Raw genomic sequence first — 24,551 nt, 5'->3', positions numbered from 1 at the left:
TAATATGAATGTAAATGCATAGCCTATATCAGATTTTGCACCATCTTGGGGAGGGTGGTGGGGAGGAAGGGGGTGAAAAATTTTAAACTCAAAACCATATGGAAGTGATTATTGATAAATCAAAATAAATTAATAAAAAAATTAACAACCAAATAGAATAAAAAATAAAATGATAAAAAAGAAGAGCTCAAGAAGGATTTTAAAAGTCAAATGAGAGAGGTAGAAGAAAAAATGAGAAAAGAAATGAGAGGTATGCAAGAGAGAGTCAATAGCTTGGAAAAAGAAAGACAAAAATTAACTGTAGATAACAAGTCCTTAAAAAATACAATTGGCCAACTGGAAAAAAAAAGTGCACTGAAGAAAACAAGTCCCTAAGAAATACAATTGGCCAAATGGGGAAGGAGGTACAAAATTTCATAGAAGGAAACAAGTTGTTAAAAATTAGAATTGAGCAAATGGAAGCTAATTACTCTATGAGAGAGCAAGAATCAGTCAAACAGAAACAAAAAAAATGAAAAAATAGATGAAAACATAAAATACCTCATTGGTAAAACAACTGACCTAGAAAATAGATCCAGGAGAGACAATTTAAAAATTATTGGTCTACCTGAAAATCATGATGAAAAAATGAGCCTGGACAGTATCTTGCAGGAAATCATAAAGGAAAACTGCCTTGAGGTCCTAGAACCAGAGGGTAAAATAGTCGTAGGAAAAAATCCACTGATCACCTCCTGAAATAGATCCCAAATTGAAAGCACCAAGGAATATAGTAGCCAAATTCCAAAATTACCAGGTCAAAAAGAAAATACTGCATGCATCCAGAAAGAAACAATTTAAATATCATGGAACCACAGTCAGGATTACACAGGACCTTGCAGCTTCTATAGTAAAAGACTGTAGGTTGCAGAATACGATATTCCATGAGGCAAAGGAGCTTGGATTACAACCAAGGATCAACTATTCAGCAAAAATGAGCATGCTCTTTCAAGGGAGGAGATGGATATTCAACAATTATAGGACTTATGTGCCTTCCTGATAAAAAGACCAGAGCTTAACAGAAAATTTGATCTTCAAATACAAGACTCAAGAGAGACATAAAAAGGTAAATGGGACAGAAAGAAACAACATGTTATTCATAAGGGTAAACTATTTACATCCCTACAAGGGAAGATGATACTTGCACCTCTTGAGAACTGTATTGTTATTGCACCATGTTAAAGGGGCATACATAAAGGGGGTGGGTATAAATTGACTTTGATGTAATGATGAAAAAAAATCTAATCAAGTGGGTTAAATGGATCCAAGTAAGTGAATTAATCTGATCTAACTAAGAAAATGTACTGAGGGAAAAGGAAAGGAGGAGGCAAACAAGGGTAAATTCATCACAGTAAAAGGCACAAAAACCTATTATAACAGAGGGAAAGAGGGGAGGGAGATGAGCATTATTTGAACCTTACTTTCATCAGATTTGGCTCAAGAAGGGAATAACATAATCAGTTAGGCATAGAAATCTACATGCCCTATAGGCAGTAGGAGGGAAAAGGGGAAATAAAAGGGAGGGGTCCAATAGAAGGGAGGTGGGACTGAGGGAGGCGGTGGTCAAAAGCAAAATATTAGTGAGGATAGAAAAGGAGAAAGGAGAAAGAAAAACATAAATGGGAGAGGGGGAAAGGATGCAGAGAAAGACACAGATAATAATCATAATTATGAATGTGATATATGAATGTAATGGAATACTTTTGTGCTATAAGAAATGATGAACAGGCAGACTTCAGATAAACCTGGAAAGACTTGGATGGTTTGATGCTGATTGAAGTGAGCAGAACCAGGAGAATGTTGTACACAGTAACAGCCACATTGAGTGATGACTGACTTTGACAGACTCAACCCCTCTCAGCAATATGAGGATATAAGACATCTACAAAAGCCTCATGATGGAAAATGTTATCCACATGCAAAGAAAGAACTATAGATTTTGAATGCAGATCAAAGCATACTATTTGCTATTTTTTTCTTCTGTTGTATTTTGTTTCCTCTTTCTGGTGGTTCCTTCTATTAGTTCTAATTCTTACTTACAACATGATTAATGTGAAAATGTGTTTATTAGGATTGTATATATATAGCCTATATTAGATTGTGTGCCATCTTGGAGAGGGAGGTGGAGAGGGAGGGGGAGAAAAATTTAAAACTCACAAGCTTATGGAAGTGATTGTTGATAAATTAAAATAAATTAATAAATTTTTTTTAAAAAATAATATCTATCCATCTCATCCTCTCCCATTCCCTTTCCCTTTTGTCTTCAATCTTTCCCAATATCAGGATCTTTTCCAGTGAGTCCTGTGTTCTCATTATGTGGCCAAAATATTTAGGCTTCAGCTTCAGTAGTTGACCTTACAGTGAGTAGTTAGAATTAATTTATTCAAGCATTGACTGATTTGATATCCTCACTATCCAAGAAACTCTCAAAAGTCTTCTTCAGTACCATAATTTAAAAGGGTTGATTTTTTAGCACTTATCTTTGCTTGTAGTGCAGCTCTCGCAACTGTACATTGCTATTGGAAAAAACATAGCTTTGACTATAGGGGCCTTTGTTGGTAGAATGATTTCTCTGATTTTTAGAATGCTATTCAGATTTACAATAATTTTCCTTACAAGGAGGAAGATTCTTTAAATTTCGTGGTTGCAATTGTCTTCTGCAGTGATCTTTGAGTCCATGAATATAAAATCTGACACTGTTCCCTATTCTTCTCCTTCTATTTGCCAAGAAGTGATAGGAACCACAGCAAAGATCTTAGTTTTTTGAAGTTAAGCTCCAAGCTATCTTTTACCTCTTATCAAGAGACTTCTTAATTCCTCTTCAGTTTCTGCAATCAGAGTGGTGTCATCTGCATGTATGAGATCATTGACATTTCTCCTGGCAATCTTATTTCTGGCTTTTGATTCATCCAGCTGGGCATTTCACATAATGTACTCTGCAAATAAGTTAAATAAATCAATAAGGTGACAATATATGTTCTTGTTTTGCTCCTTTTCCTATCTTAAACCAATCAGTTGTTTCATGTTCGGTTCTAATAGTTTCTTCTTGACTTGCATACAGGTTTTTCAAGAGACAAGTAAGATTATCTTATGCTCTCATCTCTTTGAGGACTTGCCACATTCTGTTGTGATACATAAAGTCAAAGACTTTAGTGTAATCAATGAAGCAGAAATAGATTTTTTTTTTCTGGAATTCCCTTGTTTTCTCTATAATCCAGGGAATGTTGGCAATATGTTGTCTAGTTGCCTTGCTTCTTTGAAAACCAACTTGCTCTCCCTATAATTCTCAGAGCACATATTGCTAAAGCCTAGCTTACACAATCTTAAGCATAACCTTGTCGGAATGTGAAAGGAGTGCAAATGGTCAGTAATTTGAACATTGCTTGGCATTGCCCTTCTTTAGGATTGGTACATAAACTCATCTTTTCCAAGCCAGTGGTCCTTGCCTTTATTATGTCATCTTCTCAAAGATAATTTCTAAGACAAATAGTACTTAACTTTTGTTATGAAACCCTTTGATTAATCTTATTTGCCAAGTGAGCTGCTTCTATTTTGTACAAATTTTTTTCAAATTAGAATTAGAGTTTCAATACCCTAAAACATTATAATTACTATTATCATTAGTAGTAGTACTTTACTTATTTATTCCTTTCTCCATCTTCCCATTTATTCATTTATTCTTTCATTTATTTTTTATTCAATAATTTATCTATTTATCAATCTATCCATCCATCCATCCATTCATTCATTTATTGATTTCCCTTCCCTGAAATTTTCCTGAGTTTTCAAGTTACATCTGCCTTCCTTTATTTCCCGGTTTTCATATTCCCATGTATTCAAAGGAATTTAAATGAATTCTGGCCCATTACTTCCTTCCCTTGCCCAGTACACACACAGAGGCACACACTTCCCAAGATAACTTGCTCTTCGTGGTTGTTTTCAAAAGTTTTCTGTTTGATCACTACATGATTATAAAAACAACCCAAGAGAATATTGCATTGGTTAATTAAATAATTTTCATCCTAAGATTTATTCTTTTTTTTAACCTATTTTTATCTTTAAGAGGTCTTCATTAAAATCTTTTATTGGAGTCAGACATTCCAAAAATTTTTAGTCCTTTTTATTCTCTCATTATTGACATTCCTTGGAAATGAGCCCCATCTCTTGAATGAAGAATGAAGAAACACAATGTCAAATTTACGTCTTGGTCCGCATTCCTCTCACCCTTCAGCCTCACAGGTAGCATTTCAGGTACCAAAGTTTTAGATACACTAGAACTGATATTTTTTTTGAAGAGAATGCTGGCATATTGGGTGCAGCACTTTAATAATAGCATCTATTAGGATTTTTAATAGCTAAGTGGAATTCCATCAGCTCCACTAGCCTTATTGTTAGCATGCTTCTTAAGACCCACTTGACTTCATTCTCTAGGGTGTCTGGCTCTAGATCAATAACCACACCATCATTCTTTTCAGTAATATTAAGACTTTTCTGGTGTAGTTCTTCTGTATATTCTTGCCACCTCTTCTTAATCTCTTCTCTACTTCTGTTAAATGTATACACACACACACACATATATGTGTGTATGTTCACACATACATATATACATATATGCATACATATATGCAAAAATGTGCATGATTTATATAAATCATGCACTTTTTTTGCATGAAACTTTCCCTTGACATCTCTAATTTTCTTGAAAAGATTTCTATTGTTATCTTCTATTTCTTTACATTTTTCAGTTAAGAAAACCTTCTTAACTTTCCTTGCTATTCTCTGGAATTCTGTATTCATTTATTATTATGCTGATAGTTTCCTAATATTGAACCAGTCTTGCATTTTCAGTATAAATCTCAACTGGTCATAGTATATGATTTTTGTGATATATTGCTGTAATCTCCTTGGTAGTGTTTTATTTAAATTTCTGCGTCAATATTCATTAGGGGAAATGGACTATAATTTTCTTTCTGTTTTTGCTCTTCATGGTTTAGTATCAGCAACATTTTTGTGTCATAAAACGAATTTGGTAGGAGTCTTTCTTTGCCTATTCTGACCAATAACTTACATAGTAGTGGAATTAATTTCTTTAAATGTTTGGTTGAATTCACTTGTGAATCCTTCTCATCTTAAGGATTTTTTTTTCTTAGAAAATTCATTGATAACTTGTTCAACTTCTTTTTTTTCTAAAATAAAGTTATTTACATATTTTACTTCTAATTTTGTTAATCTGGGCAATTTATTTTTTAAATATTATTCCATTTCATTTACATCATTAGACTTATTGGAATATAATAGGGCAAAATGTATAATAATAATCTCTTAATTTCAATTTCATTGGTGGTGAATTCACACCTTTAATTTTTGATGCTGGTAATAAAGTTTTCTTTCTTTGAAAAAAAATCAAATAAAGCAAAGGTTTATTGACTGTATTGTATTTTTTTCCCATAAAACCATTCCCTAGTAATATTTATTAGTTCAACAATTTTCTTACTTTCAATTTTATTAATCTTGCCTTTGATTTTTAGGATTTCCAATTTGGTATTTTATTGGGGATTTTTAAATTTGTTCTTTATGTAGATTTTTTTAGTTGCATATTAATTGATTTGCTTTTTCTCTACTTTATTGATGTAAGCATTTACAAATATTAATTTGACCCTAAAGATTGCTTTGCCTGGATCCCATAAATGTTGGCATGTTGTCTCGTCATTCACTTAAATGAAATTATTGATTGTTTCTATGATTGTTCTTTGATCCACTCAGTCTTTAGGATTTAATTATTTAGTTTCTAATTAATTTTTAATCTCTGTTTCTACAACATTTTATTGAATGTAGTTTTATTGCATTGATCTGAAAAGAATGTGTTTAAATTTCTGCTTTCTGCATTTGTTTGTGAGTTTTTTATGCCCTAATATATGATCAGTTTTTGTGTAGGTTCCATATACTGCTGAGATTAAAAAAAAATGGTACATCCCTTTCTATTACCATTCAATTTTCTTTAGAGGTCTATCATATCTAAACTAAAATTCTATTAATCTTGTTTCTCTTTTTTTCATCCTACTTATCTATTTATTTTTTATTTATTTTATGAGATGGGAAAGTTGAGGTTCCCCACCAGCATAACTTTACCATCTTTTTCCTCCTGTAATTCATTTAATGTCTCCAGTTGTTCAACCCTGTTACTGTCTGTGGCCTGAGAGCTCCAAATTCACTAGCCCACAGCCATGCTCCTAGAATGCCAGGGTGCAGCCTGTGCTAGCATGGCTTGCACTGAACTCTGCTTCACTCTCACCCCAGAGACAAATATTTCCTGCTGACCTAAATTGCTTTGGGATAGATAATTATTCTACCCAGTCCTTTTGTTGGTTTTGCCACTCTAGAATTCATTTTGAAGAGTTATTTTAATGCTGTCTGTAGGGGAATTTGGAAGAGTTCAGGATAGATCCTGCCTTTATTATGTCATTTTCTCAAAGACAATTTCTAAGACAAATAGTACTTAACTTTTGTTATGAAACCCTTTGATTAATCTTATTTGCCAAGTAAGCTGCTTCTATTTTGTACAATTTTTTTTCAAATTGTAATAAGGGTTTCTATATCCTAAAACATTATTATTATTAGTAGTAGTAGCAGTAGTAGTAGTACTTTACTTATTTATTTCTTTCTCTATCTTCTTATTCATTCATTTATTCATTTATTTTTATTCAATAATTTATCTATCCATCAATCTATCCATCCATCCATCCATCCATTCATTCATTCATTTATTGATTTCCCTTCCCTGAAATTTTCCTGAGCTTTCAAGTTACATCTGCCTTCCTTTATTTCCTGGTTTTCATATCCCCATGTATTCAAAGGAATTTACATGAATTCCGGCCTATTACTTCCTTCTCATATCAAGTACACACACAGAGACACACATTTCCCAAGATAGCCCACATTTCTTGGTTGTTTTCAAAAGTTTTCTGTTTGATCACTATGTGATTATAAAACAACCCAAGAGAATATTGCATTGGTTAATTAAACAATTTTCATCCTAGGATTTATTCTTTTTTTAAGCTATTTTTATCTTTAAGAGGTCTTCACTAAAACCTTTTATTGGAGTCAGACATTCCAAAATCTTTTAGTCCTTTTTATTCCTTCATTATTGACATTCCTTGGAAATGAGCCCCATCTTTTGAATGAAGAATGAATAAAAACAATTCCAAATTCACCTCTTTGTCCCCATTCTTCTCACCCTTCAGCCTCACATGTAGCATCTCAGGTACCAAATTTTTAGATACACTAGAATTGATTTTTTTTTTTTAAAGAGAGATCTGCTAACTACCTAGATGACTGAATAAATCATTTAATCCACAAGATTTCATTGTTTGTTTTCCTAATAAAGTAAGCAGACTAAGTAAGATGTTTTTCTAACATCCTTTTCAGTTCTAAAATCAATGAAAGGGGAAGCAACATGGTCCAGTGGGAAGAGTGCTGGATTTGGAATAAGAGAAGATGTGTTCAAATACTGCCTTTGTCACTTTCTATTTTTCCAATTTAGCACATTCATTTATTTTCTCGGAAATTCAGTACCCTCGTCTATATAATGAAGGGCTTGGACTATATGTCTTCTATAGTCCCCATTTCCAGCTCTAAAGACATGATAATGTAATTTTTTCTTCTTTGTCAAGCTTTCCACTTAATGAAGAAAATATCAGCTGCAAACTGCAGAATCCATGAATATCTGATTTGAAAGAGACCTTAGAGATCACATAATCTAAACCTGTTGTCTTATCAAAAAGGAAATCAAATGTCTAGGAGGTTATGTAACTTGTCTAAATTTATAAATGATTTGGCTAAGGACTGAAAGATGATAATTTTCTGATCCTACCAAACCAAAGTTATCTTATTTCAAGCCCATGTTTTAAAAGCTGTGCCATATTGCTTTTGCACCACAGTTCTAATTTAAGCTTATCTTTTCAGAAGTTGGTCTATCAACTTCCATTAGATGCCTCGATTAAGGCCCCATCCCTATTCAAATTTTATTTGGGTAAACTCTGAGCTAAATGGTATTTTGTATATTTTGCTCTTTTTATCTGGAGTCATGCCAGTAATTTCTTGCAGGTACTTTTAATTAAAATTCACTAATAACAAAAATAACAATAATAACATGAATTCTGAAAAAAGATTGGTTACTTACTAACATAGCCATACTTGTTTTATTAGAGTCTTTATATTAGTAATTTCAAAAATTAGAGCAAAAGATATTTTAAACATTGAACTACACTGACTTGATTATCAATTATCAACATGTCTGGTGATTCTCTTTAGGAAATTAAATCTGAAATGTAAAATACTATTATACTTGGACATTCACTCTAACTTTTGTATTTTGAATTATATAAAGGCAATGTTTTTACTCCCCTCTGGTTGGACAGCTTTCTCTTCGAAAGTATCTTGGATCCATTTTGTATATAACTTTATATGTACATATTATTTTCCCTGATTAGATTGTAAAGCTCTTGAAAACAGGGACTGTTTTGGCTTTTGTTTTTAAGTCACTGTATCTCCATAAGATTTGCAAAGTGAAACTCCAGGATAATCTACATGGGTTTAGTGCTACTTGCCAATGGCACGATGAAAGCTGAAAGGAAGTTCAGGTTGGAGAGGAGAGTTGTCCCTCAGGGGAATCAAAGCAGATCAAAACATAAGCTTGGACAGAAAGGCTTATTTTTTGTGGGAAGGGTATGTCTATGTGTGTAACTAAGAAAAAATGAAATAACCTGTAGCCTATCACGTTAGCTCAAAAAAGAGGTATCAGAATTTTTCTGTTTGTAAAAGGATACATACTAGCATAATTCAGTAGAGAAACAACAGATGGCAGTAGAAGGTCAGAGGAGAACCAGCAAATGACACTAGCACCTCAGTGATTTAGATGGTCGTACAACAATTAAAAGCTGCCAAAATGATAGCAGCTTTAAGCTCAGGGGAGAAGGGGAGAGCAGCAAAAAATAGCAGCAGTTCAGAACATGACATCGGCAACTCTTCAGGGATATGGCAAGGAGTTGATTTTGAAGAAGAGAGATTTCTTCCATGACATGACCTAAGTGATATGAGTTTTCTAAGTTCCGTATTATCTCTGCCTCAGGTGTTAGGGAATATGTGGAAGAGTGTGCTACTAATTGTAAGATGGAAGGTAAATTTTCCTTATTATTTACCTGGCTTGTACAGACAGAGTAGCTAGGAGGTGCAGTGGGCCTGGAGTCAGGAAGACTCGTCTTATTGAGTTTAAATCTGATCTCAGATACTGACTTACAGCTGTGTGACTCTGGGTAAGTTTGTTTTATTCCCTTATTACAAAAATTGCCATCTCACTTATTAAATAATTAGCTCTGAGTTCCCTGCCAGTTTATTAAATATTATGTAAGTATTAAACTGGAAAGAAAGCTCTTTATAGGGATACTTAAGGAATTTGCTCAACTCAAATTAAACATCAAAGTTTTCAGTTATACAATTTAATCACAATAATTCAGTTTAGTACAATTTAGTAATGATAAAATGAAAATATTTATAATTACTTATTATATTTTAGCTATGAAAAACATTAAAACACAAGTTATGTCTTAACATCACTTTAACTACTTATAAATTTTGGAATATTGTTCCAGCATTCAGCTCCCTTGAGAGTATCCAAAGTCTTGTAAGTGTTATATTTATAATGTTTCTTTGAAAGATTTTCAGGGAAAAATATGTTCTTCCAAATTCTGATGTTAGACACTTCATACCTGTGTCACTCTGGGCAAATCACCTAACCCTGTTTGACTCAGTTTGCTCATCTGTAAAATGAACCGGAGAAGGAAATGGAAAACCACTCCTATATCTTTGCCAACAAAACCCCAAATGGAGTCAACAAGTGGTGGAAACAACTGAAAGGATTGAGCAACAACAACAATAATTTGGCTAAAACACTGTACTTCTTCAACTTCAACAATGGCAAAAAGGATCATAAAGGCATTTCTACAAGGTGAGAGAATTCTGATAAACCTTCTAGCACCAAGCCTCCATAGTCTGAGCTTTTTATTTATCAGGTATAAAAGAAGTCAAAAATATTGATTCAAATCCTTTGAGACATTTACTCTAAAAATTCATCTGAATCTAAAACCTATAATAATAATATAGCTGTAACTATAGTTTCTGTGAAAGAGGCTATTAAAGCTGGTGTTACACAAAATGATCGATTGGCTTTTTAAAGAGCTGTAGGGCAGGAGTAAAGGAGAGAACTGAATAATAATTGCAATTACTTTTTATATTGCCACATTTGTTAGTAAATTTCAGCTACTTGTCCTAGCCCAAAGAAAATGGAAACCTAGTCAAATTGATTTAGGCTGACTTAATATGAATGAAAGATGTCAGGGTCAGTATACTCGATAAATTCTGAAACATGTTGGGCATCCTAATATCCATATAATATCTGGTTGCATCAGTCTTCTCTCTTCCAACATTTTTACAAACATTTGTGATTGGTACTTGTATTAAGAACTTTTGCAGGTTTGAGTCCAAGAGAATGGATGGCAAGACAGTATTAATCATCAAATCATCTTTGAAAATTGGCAAAAACTAAAAGTATAAAGTTCAAGGAAGAAAAATGTTGACTTCCCAAATGAGTAGCTAAAAAGAAGTGTGGTATGTCTTTTCCTATAAAAGTCCCTAGTGCTATTTACCTCACTAGTGAATAAATGCTAGGAGGATATGTATATTTAGTTCTCAAAATGTTATGAAAAACACCATGAAATATTGCTCAAAATCACTAATAACAAGATCAAAACAACTTTAAGGTTTCACTTCATACCCAGCAAATTACTGAACATGGCAAAATATGGTAATAGTGTTGGAGTGGCTATAGAAAGACAAACAAGCTAATACAATGTTGGCAGAACTGAGAATTGGTCCAAGAATTCTGGGAAACAATTTAATATGATATTAAGGCTAAGATGTCAAATGTTTCAAAGCATATACTCCAAGAAAATCAAAGGTATGTAGATAGTTCTTATGTGCATCAAAATAATTAAAGCAGCATTTTTAGTAATAGCAAAATCATGAAAATAAGGTAAATGCTCATTGACTAAGGAAAGGCTAAAAATGTATATGATTAAAATAGAATGTTATTGTAGAATAAAAATGTTAACTATAAGGAAGAGAGAGAGGCATGCGGAGACATATGAACTAACAAAAAATGAAGGGGCAGGTAGGTGGCACAGGGGATAGAGCACCGGCCCTGAAGTCAGGAGGACCTGAGTTCAAATCCGGCCTCAGACCAAACACTTCACACTTACTAGCTGTGTGACCCTGGGCAAGTCACTTAACCCCAATTGCCTAAAAAAAAAAATTAAAAAAAGAAAGAAAAATGAAGTTAGTAGTGCCAGCAAAAATAGGCACAAAATGAGTAAAAGAATGTTAATTGACTTTTAAAAATATTTTTTAAAAATGTAAATAGTGTAATTATACTGCTCATGCTTGGCTCCTAAGGAAAAATGAAAAAAAAATGTCAAACTTACATGTCTTTGAACAGTTAGGAAACTGTGAGTTTGAAATTGTGCATGTATTGTAACAGTAACTTTTACTGAATTGTGTTTCTTTCTGTTTCTGCCCCTCTGTCTCTATTGCTGTCTGTGTCTGTATCTGCTCTCTGTTTCTCTCTTCTCTCTCTTCTCTCTCTCTCTCTCTCTCTCTCTCTCTCTCTCTCTCTCTCTCTCTCTCTCTCTCTCTCTCTCTCTCTCTCTCTTTCTCTTTCATTTTGTTATAAGGGATCTTTCCCTGGAAAAGGAAGAGAGACAAAGAGAAAAAGAGAAAGACATATTTGGAAATATAAATGATACCAAAACAAAAGATGACAATTGTTTTTAAAAGGAAAATCTTGTACAGAGGCAGAATACACCTGATAAATCCTAAGGATTTCTTCCAACCTTCAGATAGCTTTGCTGTTATTCCTTTTTTCTTTATAAATGGGGAAAGTAATGCAACAATGACACTGCATAGCTAATCAAAATTATATGTGATAGCAAACAGATTTATTTTGCTGTTTTCTTTCATATAATGCTAGTATATTATAATACACATGATGAAAATAACCTTTAATGAACACTGGGCCTATGGTATATTATGAATGTTTTTCCATGCACATCAGAGAGAGAGACAAGTGAACTAACTATTCAGGCCATAGTCTTTTATTCAACAGATCGTCAATAGTCATTCTACATGATCACCCTATGCAGAGACATAGAAATATTGATCTCTTGTATAAACCTTCATGTCAGGCCATGGCTAACGATTCTGATCAAAAGTAATGATTGGCAAGGATTCTGTTACTAAGCAGGTAAATTATAGCCATGAAAAAATATTAAGGTTATAAGTGATACTGATTTGTAAAAATTTTAAATTTATAGTTAAATTTATAGTATAATATATAAATTTATAGGCCATCCTGACTACTATAAACATTTCTTTTCAATCTTTTCAATCAACATTGACTGACTACTGACTATGTGTTGGTCATTCTGCTAGACGTTAAGGTGACAAATAAGTAAAAGGTAATTATCTGTCTCTAATTATATTTCTTCATTCCCTTAATAACAAGGCTGCACGCAGAGAAAGAGTGCTATCAGCCACTATGCTTTGTGTCAATTTGGGAAATATATATGGCACAAAGTCATTTTAATTTTTATTACTTTACTTAAATCAGATTTGGTGTGTATGACATGACTTATTTAATTATTTAGTCCAGTTTCTCAGAAATGAAAAGTGGCAGAATCCATAAAGAATTTCTGGATAATCAGAAGTAGAATATGTTGGCTTCATTATGAAAAGGCCATAGTTGAGCCCTATTGCAAAGTAACTATATAAATACCTCAACCAGTAGACTTTTATGAGTTATTAGTTCAGGTAATCGATTATGTTTAATGTCTATACAGCTTATTCTGACTATCTGGATAAAGATGTAAAGATTTGTCATTATTGTGCTTTATTTGAATGGATTAACATTTAAAAAGAATTTTAAATTAAATACATTTCAGGAGCTCTGTTTGATTCCCTTGAGGTTAAGGTCAAGAAAGATGGATTTGTGGGAAGATTACTAAGATTTGCTAAATCATTTCATAAATAGAACTAAAAATCTTTAAAATATTTACTATAGGCAAAAAAAATATAAAACCAGAGTGTTTAAAAAGATCATATCCATCAAGAAACTTTTCCTATGATGGATAATAGTATTATTAATCAGCCTGAAGCAGCTGCTCTCAAATGAATGGTCAGAGTCATTAGTGCTCATGCTGAGTTCAGAAAATTTCATTCTGTCTCAAAGGTAAGGTGAAGCATATTGATATGCCAATCAGTACTCATTGCAGTCTTTCCCAGTAAAGCTTAATAAACCAGGCCACATAATTACAGAGTACAAATGCTTATCAGGCAGCAGGACTAGATGAAATGTGATGTTGGTCTGACTGAAAAGGCTGCAAATGTGATTGCTTCTCAACTGCTGAAAAAAAATCTGGCCAGGTTTATTTTTTCTCTTCTTTTCACTTTTCAAATAACTAGGGGGTCAAAGAATATAAAATACTTTATCAAGGACATCTTTACAATGTGTTTTTTTTTTTACATAAAAAGGAAAAATAATTGAACATTTAATGGGATTTCCCTTGCTAATGGTTAGGTTGCATAAATATATGTAAAAGGAAACCCTACCCAAATTATGTTAGCATTTTAATGATGTGTCAATTAAAATACCAACAAGTCATTTCATACAATTACATAAAGTCATAAAAAAATCCACATGATAAGGCAAATAGAAAAGAATACAAATAATTATGAAAAAGAAATCTTGCAAAGAGGGACTAACACTACCAGATTTCAAAATGTATCATGAAACTATTATCATTGTAGGTCTCTGGTTTTGGAAAAACCATATAGAAATATATCAATTGAGCAGAATATAGAAAAACAGAAATCATAAATAAAGAACCTAAAAATGATTCTCTAACATTCAGTGGATTTCTGAGATCATTGATATTCTCATTCCTATCAATGATATCAACGACAACCCAAATGCTAGAGACCCTGTTCATAGCTCATCCATGTCTTCACATAAATTCACAATCAATTGAGCCCCTGGGACGGAATTCAGAATATACCAGTAATGAGAACTTAAGGCCTAGATCAACATTACCCACAATTCATGATTAAAACTTGATTATAACAAAAGTAATTATAATAATAAGTAGCTAAAAATAAAATAAAACAAAATTTAAAAAAAATGAGTAAGCAAAAGGAAAAGAACCTGACTACCTATAGCTACTTTAGTGCAAAAGAAGATCTGGGTTCACATTCAGAGGAAAATAGTGCAGTTAAAAAAAAGCCAGTCCTACCCCAAATAGTAACATCAAATGGTCACAAGCCGCAAAAAGTTTTTTGGAATAACATAAAATGGCACTCAAAAATCAAGTAAGAGAGAACAAGGAAAAATTAGGAAAAAATAAAAGCAATCCAAGAAAATTATGAAAAGAAAGTTAACCATTTGGAAAAAGAGATACAATATCTTAAAGAAGAAAATAACTCTTCGAAACTTAGAATTGGGCAAGAGTAATTGAATGAAATTATAAGGCACCAAGAAATAATAAAACTAAAAAAAATAGAAGAGAATCTAAAACATCTCCTTAGGGGAAAAAAAAACTTATATGTATATATAGATATATACATATATCTATATATACATATATGAAAATGTTATCAGTGTTCTCAAAACTATCTTTACTAAAATAATTTGAAAGAAAACTTGGGACTGAGTTGTATATGATGGGGTGATTCTAAAAAACAAAATTGGATATGAAAAAGGTAAAAGAAAGCAATTATATTTTAAAATGGGGTATAAAACAGAGGAAGCAGTTGGGGTGGAAGCTGGTAATGTAATTTTACTCTCATTTGGGTTGAAGAGGAAACACAGTATACATCTGGAAGTGTGTAGAAGTCTTCTGAACATGTAGAAAAGTGAGAAAACTGAGGGACAGGTTCGGGGAGGGACTTTTAGAGGGATGTGTAGATTGGAAACTTAGGATGGTTAAGTGACTGGTCCAAATTAATATAAAAATTAAGCATCAAAAGGAATATTGGGAATAATTGGATATATGTCTTCTGACAACAGATTTGGTACCCTGTACCAAATAAATTTTTTTTTCAGGAGAAATTTGGAGTCATTAAAAGAATTTTATAATTTTCCAAAAGCAACCCAAACTATTTTCCTCTTCCTAGTCAATTATAAAGCTCAGGTTTAGTACATGTGGTCAAAGGGTAAACACATCTCCTGCTTATTGGATGTCTTTTTCTCTATTTGTCAAATGATCATTGGATATGAGTAGTTCTCTGATGAGTTCTGAGGTCAGCCCTCTTTTATAGTTCTGACAGTGCCATTTTTTGACATACTATTTTTGTACCCAGATCACATAAAAACATTGTTGTCAGTCTCTGCTGTTCCATGGACACCACTATGAACCTTGATATATGGAAAGTCCAAATCGTCTGAGCTTTCAAAATTCACAAAGTCATCCTCTTCTCAAGAATGGGAAGTATACAGAGTACCTATCTCTTATGAAAGTTCATGTTTCCCTTTCAAGGGCTTAGCTAGAGTTGTTCCACCTGGAGGCTGCCTTGTCATTGGAATTGGCTTATTATTTTATAAAAGTGATTCATACATTGTGATTATTCACAATCAAACACAGGAAATTCCTTCCATGGTATTATCTGTTTTCATTGAATTTGTAACTAGTTTAAACCTTTGACTGATAGATGTTTCATCTTGTTTAAACCTATTTTATAACTTGATTAATCAAAAAAGAGGCATTCTCACTTGATAAAGGTATTAACACTAAACATCTTGTTAGTTACATTACTTTGAGTTGAAAAGTGTGGGTCACTGCTCTTACAAAATTGTTGATGTGTTCATGAAAGTACTTCATCAGAAAATCTTTAAGGCAGAGTTTTGTTCCACAAATAATAAAAAAAAACAACTTTAAAACAACTTAATGTCAACAAAGCAATACATATAGTGAGGTCTTATATTCTCTACATATTTCTGTCAATTATGAAGTATTGCAGATGGGTTTTCATATGGAAAAGCTCTTACACAGATATTCTTCCTTTATTGTGATACCCTCAGCAAGGACACACTATTAAATGCAATCCAATAAATGTTTATTAAGTACCTACTATGTGCCAGGCACTGTGCTAAATGCTGGGGATACAAATAAGAAAAAGAGACTATCCCTGCCCTCAAGAAGCTTGAAATTTAATGAAAGAAGACAACACACAAAAGAAAGCTAAAAAGGAAGGAAGTGGGTACCAGGGAATACCCAGTGTGGCAGCATGTTGCTTCATAAGCCAAGCAGCGCTGCTGATGGGGAATGGACTTACCAAGAGGATTGGGAACCCTCTATAAAGGAGCCTTTTGAAGAGAGGATCCTGGGAAGATGGTGGAGTAGGTCAGAAAAGTTCAAACTCTCCAGATTTTCCTCACAAAGAAGACAAAACACGAGAACATAGAGCATTAAAAACAAACAAGAGTTGGGGCAGAACAGTGGTCCTCCTGGGAGAACTAGAAGTAAAGTCCCAGGATCTAGGCTTGGTTCCTGTGAAATGCAAACACCTTCAGGCTAGTTCCACTGAAACAGCAAAAGGAGAGCCATCAGCCCCTACCACAGGAACTTTCACTTTTAGCACAGTGTGAGGAGTGTGCTTCTGAACTAGAGAATATTAAGGGAACCCATGCTGATAAGGAATACCAGACCCAGCTGTGCTGCCTAGACAGGGACCTAAGTGAGAAGGAATCAGCACATGCCCAATAGGTGCAGAAGGTGTGGGGCAGGGACTTGACTGGCTGTGGCCACTAACAGAAAGGCAAAATTCTTGGTTTAGGTCCCAGGTCAGAGGAAAGAACTCCTTTTCAGAGGAGGATATAGAAGTAAAAAAACTTCTCCTACCTTAAAGAGTAATGTCAAATGATCACCTGTCCAAAAAGAATTCATAGAAGAACTTTAAAAAAGACTTTAAAAATCAAATGAGACAGATTGAGGAAATTAAAAAAAAATAAAAACAATCCAAGAAAAACAAGATTATGAAAAGAAAATCAGCAAACTAGAAAATGAGATCCAGAATCTTAAGGAAGAAAATGCCTCCTTCAAAATTAGAATTAAGCAAGGGGAAGCCAGCAAAGTTTTCAAAGACTAAGAAATAACAGAACAAAATACAAATAATAAAAAAATAGAAGAGAAAGTGAAATATCTCATAAGAACAACTAATCTGAAGAAATCAAGGAATCACAAGAATAATAAGACTATATAAAAGCTACAATAAAAATTAGTTTTTGACACAATAATTCAAGAAATAATTAAAGAAAACTGTCCCAAAGTGTTAGAACAAGAGGGGTAAGTAAAATTAGAAAAAAAAATCCATTGATCACCACCTCAAAGTGATCCTATGAAGAAAACATATAGGAATATCATAGCTAGATTCCCAAATGCCCAGCTCAAGAAGAAAATATTATGAGCAATAAGAAAAAAAAAAAAACAATTCATGTATGTTGGTGTCACTATTGGAATCATACAAGACCTAGAAGTGGCTATGCTAAAAGAATGCAGATCTTGTAACACTATATATCAAAGAGTAAAAGACCTGGGGCTAAATATCATACCCTGCAAAGTTAAGCATAATTCTGAATGAAAAAAACAAACAAACAAACAAAACTGGACATTCAATGAATTGTCAGACTTTGAGGATTTTGTTGCAAAAAGACCTAAAATCAATAGAAAATTAAATATACAAGATCCAAGAGATACAACACTGCAAGAGATCCAAGGGATCCAATATTACAAAGTAAACCATTCAGGAAAAGATAAAAACAAATAATTATAGAAATGAGGTGCAGGTGGAAGAACTGACATAGAGTAATCAGACAGGGAAAGAGTTCTGGAACCCTGCTCTCATTGGGAATGGGTTAAAGAGGGGAATATATATATATATATATATATAAAAGGTTTAGGGGATTGAGGGGGTAGAGGATACTGGAGCAATCTTTGGTAGAGGGATAGGTTAAGTAATAGGAGGGCAAAGTAGTGGGTAGAAGTAAGGTAGAGGAGTCAGGAAGGATAGGAAATAGGAAATACATACAAACAAAAAAAACAATTAAAGATAAGGAGTAGAATTTATTAAGAAAAAAAGCAGGGGTAATAATCATGATCTCAGACAAAGTTAAAGCTAATCAATATTGTTTTTGTAGATTATTTAAAATAACTAGACAGTATAAGTTTTGAAATATTGCTGTGGTATAAGAAATGATGAGTTGGTGGAATTAGAAAAATAGGAAAAGACTTGACCCCATGAAGGAAGACATTATCCACCTGCAGAGAAACAGAGGACAAATAAATATAGTATGGTCTTACATAGATACAAATGAATGTATATGTCCATATATGAGTATGATTATAGATATCTAAGTATATGTATGTGTAAGTATATGCGTGTATGTGTATATATGTGCATTTATATATGTATGTGTATTTATATTTGTGTATGTGTATAGAAATGCAAAATATACATATACATACATACACACATACACATATTCATGCTTATTTGTAGCCTTCTTGGTGGGGAAGGAAGCAGAAAGAACAAAGTAAAAAGTGCACAGCAGAGAGCAAAAGAAAACTTAAAGGAAGCAAAGAAAAGATGGACCGCTAGGAACACAATGTATAGTATTTACTATATAGGCTTTCCTAAAATGGAAATTTATTACTATGTATTTTGAATTCTCTCTTGCGTTCTTCTATGGATATGGCAATACTCCATTTTCTTTTCTTACTTTGTTTTTAATTTTTAGTATTTGTTTTTTTTCTCATTGTGTATTTGTTTTTGCATTTGTTTAAAATAAATTAATAAAAAATAGAAAAGAAGAAAAAAAGGCTTTCAGAAGAGTGTTGTGCCTCACCCTCTCCTCCAATCAGAAGAGAAAGGCAAGTGAGAGTGAGTAAGAAGATGCTATATAGGGTACATACTGAAAGCTACAATAAAAATGATTTTGATACAATAATACGAGAAATAATATACTTTTTGCATTTCCCCGGGTCTCTGCTGAATCATACTCTATAGGCATGGGGAACTTGTGGATTTGAGGCCACATGTGGCCTTCTAGGTCCTCGGGTGTGGCTTTTTCACTGAGTCCAAGTTTTAAGTAATTTATATTCCTTATAGCTGTGCTATTAATGATACAATTTTTAATAATTACAAGTATCAGCTTCCTATGTAGAAGTGCAAATAATTTAGCTCTACTGAATCCCTTATGTTTTCTTTTCCCTTTTTACCTGTTTATGCTTCTCTTGGGTCTTGATATTGGGGGTAAAATTTTTGGTTTGTTTCTGATCTTCTTCTTATAAAAGCTTGAAATCCTTCTATTCCACTGAATGACCTTTTCTTCCCTTGAAATATTATGCTTAATTTTGTTTTGTAGGTGATTCTTGGTTGTAGTCTAATCTCCTTTGCCTTCCAGAATATAATGTTCTATGACCTCCAATCCTTTGATGTTACAGTTGCTAAGTCTTGTGTAATCCTGATTGTGGTTCTTTGATATTTGAATTGTTTCTTTCTGGCCATTTGTGGTATTTTTTTCTTGACCTTGTAGTTCTGAAATTTGATGATAATGTTTCTTGGAATTTTTATTTTTGGATCTCTTTCCTGAGGTGATTGGTGGATTCTTTCAATGCCTATTTTGCCTTCTGGTTCCAGGATATTAGGACAGTTTTCTTTGATATTTTTTGAAAGATGCTATCCAGATCCTCTTTTGGATTATGGCTTTCAGGTAGTCCAATGATTCTGACTTTGTCTCTCCTGGACCTATTTTCCAGATCAATTGTTTTTTTTTTTTTTTTTCCAATGAGGCATTTTACATTTTCTTCTTTTTTTTCATTCTTTTGAATTTGCTTGATGATTCTTGATGTCTCATAAAATCATTAGCTTCCAAGAGTCTATCATAGGATGGGTAGAGAATAGGTGAATTTAATTCAGGTTATCACTCATACACTACTATGGGTAATAATGCTTTAGAAGCAATGGAATAGCCCTCATAATCAATAAAAGAGTGAGAAAAGTAGAATTTGGGTATAATCTCAAACATGACCGAATGATATCTTTTCAAATTCTAGGCGAATTGTTCAACATCACAGTAATATAAGTCTATGCTCCAATCACTGATGCCATGAAGACATACAACATCTTCTAGAAATAACACCAAAAAGATCACATTTATCATAGGGAATTGAAGGGCTAAAGTAGGAAATCAAAAGCTAATTGGAATAACAGGCAAGTTTGGCCTTCGAGTACAAAATGAAACAGAGCAAAGAGAGCTCTATACAGTGAGTTAAAGCAAGATCTGGAGCTGACTGTGGATCAAATCATGTGGTTCTTATTGAAAAATTCAGCCTTAAAGAAAGTAGGGAAAACCATCAGACCATATAGGTATAACCTAAATAACATCTCTTATGAATATGAAGTAGAAGTGATAAATTGATTTGAGGGATTAGATTTGGTAGATAATGTACCTGAAGAACTATGGACAAAGGTTTACAATATTGTACAGGAAACAGCAGCAACAACAATAACAAGAATGACAAGGGGAAAAAAAAGCATTCCCAAGAAAAAAAAGAGCAAGAAAAAAAATGGTTGTCTGTGGGGATTTATATATAGCTGCAGAAAGAATTAAAGAGAAAGGGAAAGGAGATGGAAGGTGCTAGAATTAAGAGGGGCTTGGAAAGTCTTCCTGTAGAATATGGATGACTAGTTAGGACTTAAAGGTGTCAGGGAAGTCAGTAGGCCAATATGAGGAGGGAAAACATTCCAGTTGTAGGAAGAGCAGAGAAAATGACAGGAGATAAGAGATGGAATATCTTATTCATCAAAGAAAAATGAGGATAATTCCAATGTATCAAAGAATATGTAGCTTAAAATAATAGAATGGGAAAAACAAGAGATCTCTTCAAAAATTAGAGATATAGTTTATAGTTTATAGAGATAAAGCTTTATGCAAAATGATATGAAAACAACAAAAATTGTAGAGACTGAACAGAAGTAGAAGAGATTAAAAAAAGATGGCAAGAATACACAGAAGTTCTATGTGAGAAAGATCTTAAATTCACTGATAACCATGATGGTGTAGTTAATGATCTATAGCTAGACATTCAGAGAATGAAGTCAAGTGGGCTTTAGGAAGCATTGCTAACAATTAGGCTAGTGGAAGTGATGGAATTTCAGGTGAGCTATTTAAAATCCTAAAAAGATGGTGCTGTTAAACTGCATTCAATAAGTCAAAAACATTGGAAAGCTCAACAGTGGCCACTGGATTGATCAGTTTATGTTCCAATTCTAAAGAAGGGCAATACCAAGCAATGTTAAAATTACTGAAAAAAATGCACTCATTTCACAAGCCAGTAAGGTTATGCTTAAAATTCTGGAAGCTATGCATCAGCAACATGTGAACCAAGAATGACTAGAAGAGCAGGTTATCCCCTTCCTTTCCTACTTCCTTGTTGGGTAAGATGTATTTCTATGCCCAGCTGAGTTTGTGTATATGAGGATAAATACATACACACACACACACACACACACACACACACATGCACACACACACACACACACACATATATATACACATATATTTATATGGGAGGGAGAGGTGGATGTGTATATATTTATGCATATGTATATGTGTGTGCACATACATACACACATGTATATAATATTTGCCCTTCTTCGAACCAGTACAGAAGAAACTATAATATATCTGATCATAGTAAAATCAATTACTCTAGAAAGCAGATTAAAGAAAAAAAAATTAAGAATCAGAGGCTTACCTGAAATCCACTACAATGAGAGAGAAAATTATCCTCATTTTTCTTTGATGAATAAGATATTCCATCTCTTATCTCCTGCCATTTTCTCTGTTTTTCCCATACCTGGAATGTTTTCCCTCTTCGTATTGGCCTACTGACTCCCCTGACTCCTTCAAGTCCTAATTAGCATCCCATATTCTACGGGCTTTTCCAGGAAGACTTTCCAAGCCTCTCTTAATTCTAGTACCTTCCATCTCTTAATCATTTTCCTATTTATCCCATACATCAGTTGTATGTACATATTTGTTTTCTTATTTTTTCCCCCATTAGATTGTAAGTCTCCATGAAAGCAAGATAAGTCTTTTCCTGCTTTCTGTAACTGCTACACTTGTCACAGCGCTTGATATATAGCAGCCCCTTAATACATGTTTATTGAATTTAATGACTATATTAAAAAAATTAAAAAGAGGGCAAAAGTAATACACTGGGGGAGAGAGAAGAAGGGTAGGAAAAACATATCATAAAACAGGATGTGCACAGAAGAATATATACAGAGTTGGGCCCAAAAATATTTTCCATTCAATAAGGAAACTGGAGGGAAAGGAAAAGGAAAGAGGGGCATTGAGAGAGAGTAGATTTGGAAAGGATTAGTCTAAAGTAAAAGGAATTATATCTAAAACGGGTGGATCTCAAAGAGGAACTTAAAATAAAACAAAGGCAGAATAAGAATCTATTATTGGGTTCTGGGTGAAGTAAAATGGAGACATGAGAATAGAGGCAAATCCTAGAATAGGGACATTAAGTACACCCTGCTCTCCTGAGTTAAAATCTGGTCTAACACACATACTAGCTATGTGACTTTGGGCAAGTCATTTAACCCTATATGCTGAGTTTTCTCATCTGAAAAATAAGCTGGAGAAAATGGCAAACCCCTCCAGGTCTTTGTCCCAAAAACAACCAAATGGAGTCATGAAGAGTTGGGCATGACTCAAACAACTAAACAACAAAATATTCTGTTCTCTCAAGACCTTGTTGTTGTTGTTGTTCTTTTTCTTCTTCTTCTTCTTCTTCATCATAAATACAGAGCTAGAAGCAAAGAGAAGAAAAATTATCCAGAAATAGGATGGAGGGAAATAAACAACTATTACTGTGAATGAATTAATAATAGCTAACATATACATATACATACACTAGCTAACATTCATAGATTATTATTAATTCATTCATAGTAAAAATGATATGTAATCTATATTATAGATGTGTGTATGTCTACATACATATGTGTCTGTTTGTGTATAGTGTAGGATGTTCACAGAAGACTATTCTGGTGTGAAGGCTGCTGAGCCCCTTTCAGGGTTGCTTTCCAGCTTTGGTTTTCACCTGATTCACCCAACTCTTGTCTATGGCTCCAAGAAGTTGTAGCATATGCTTGGCAGACAAGTCAAACAAACAGACAGTTGGGGGTGGGGATATCTATGCCCAGCATATAAAGACTTCCCCTAATGGAATGAGCAAAAAAGAACAATTTGTTCCAAAGACCGTGGAGGCAGTTGAAGCAGACACTGTGGAGTGCTTAGAACTTGGTTAGACATTCCAAGACAATCCATTGTATCCCAAACCATCGCCAGTTGTATTGACTTTTGTCTTGCCACGGGACTCAGATGACTCTGGAAGAGAAAGTGAGGCTGACAACTTTGAGCAACTCTGCCTCACTTAATTCCAATTAATGTTTGAATCAAAAGACAAAATGAATACCATTTTACCATTTTTATCTACCTCAAAGTCCTGTGCAATAGACAAGTGACAAAGCAGTAGGTATAAATATACTGGAAGCTGTAGTCACAACCATTCTGTGTGACTTTAATGTCAGACTAGGTGCAGACTATCAGAAATGGCAGGGAGTCCTTGGAGGAGGTTTGGAATCAGAAACAGCAACAGTCACTCTCAAATGAAGACCAGTGTGTTCCATGATCTTCTCATCACCACCCCTGTCTTCCATTTAATTAAACACAATAAAACTTCATGGATGTACTCTCACAGAAAACACTGGCATTTAATAGACTGTCAGTGCAAAAAGAAGAGACAGAGAGGATGTGAGAGTAATGAAAGTGATGTGTGGCACAGAGCAATGCACCAATCATAGACATATCCTCTACAAACTAAACATTTGCATTCAACAAAAGTGGTGGCCCCAAAGGAAGATTGCTACCAGAAAACTTAATGTCAAAAGATTAGTGTGGTTCTCTGAGCATGAGCGGGGAAAGCTGAGCCAACACACATGGTTAGCCACAGTAGAGCAGGAGTGGGCAACTTTCAGAGATTTGGTGAACAGCACCACATTTATTCATCTGGGCCAGGACACTCTCAAACATCAGATTGGTGTCATAAAAATGATGTGAAAATTCAGAAGCTACTAAATGAAGAAAAAGAGAACTCCATAGAATTTACCAGCAGGATAGTTCATCTATCTTTAAGAAGGCAGTATTTAACTCCATCAAAAGTAAAGTGCAAGTTAAGATTATAGAGATGCACAATTCTTGGCTCAGTGAGAAGGTAACTGAAGTTCAGTTTTATGATGATAGCAACAATTCAAAGTGGACCTATAATGCCCCCAAGGCT

The sequence above is a fragment of the Vombatus ursinus genome, unplaced genomic scaffold (assembly GCF_900497805.2).
Source record: "Vombatus ursinus unplaced genomic scaffold, bare-nosed wombat genome assembly UNPS02014770.1, whole genome shotgun sequence".
Classification (NCBI taxonomy): Eukaryota; Metazoa; Chordata; class Mammalia; order Diprotodontia; family Vombatidae; genus Vombatus; species Vombatus ursinus.
The sequence above is the reverse complement of the archived record's forward strand: the minus strand, read 5'-3'. Positions refer to the sequence as shown.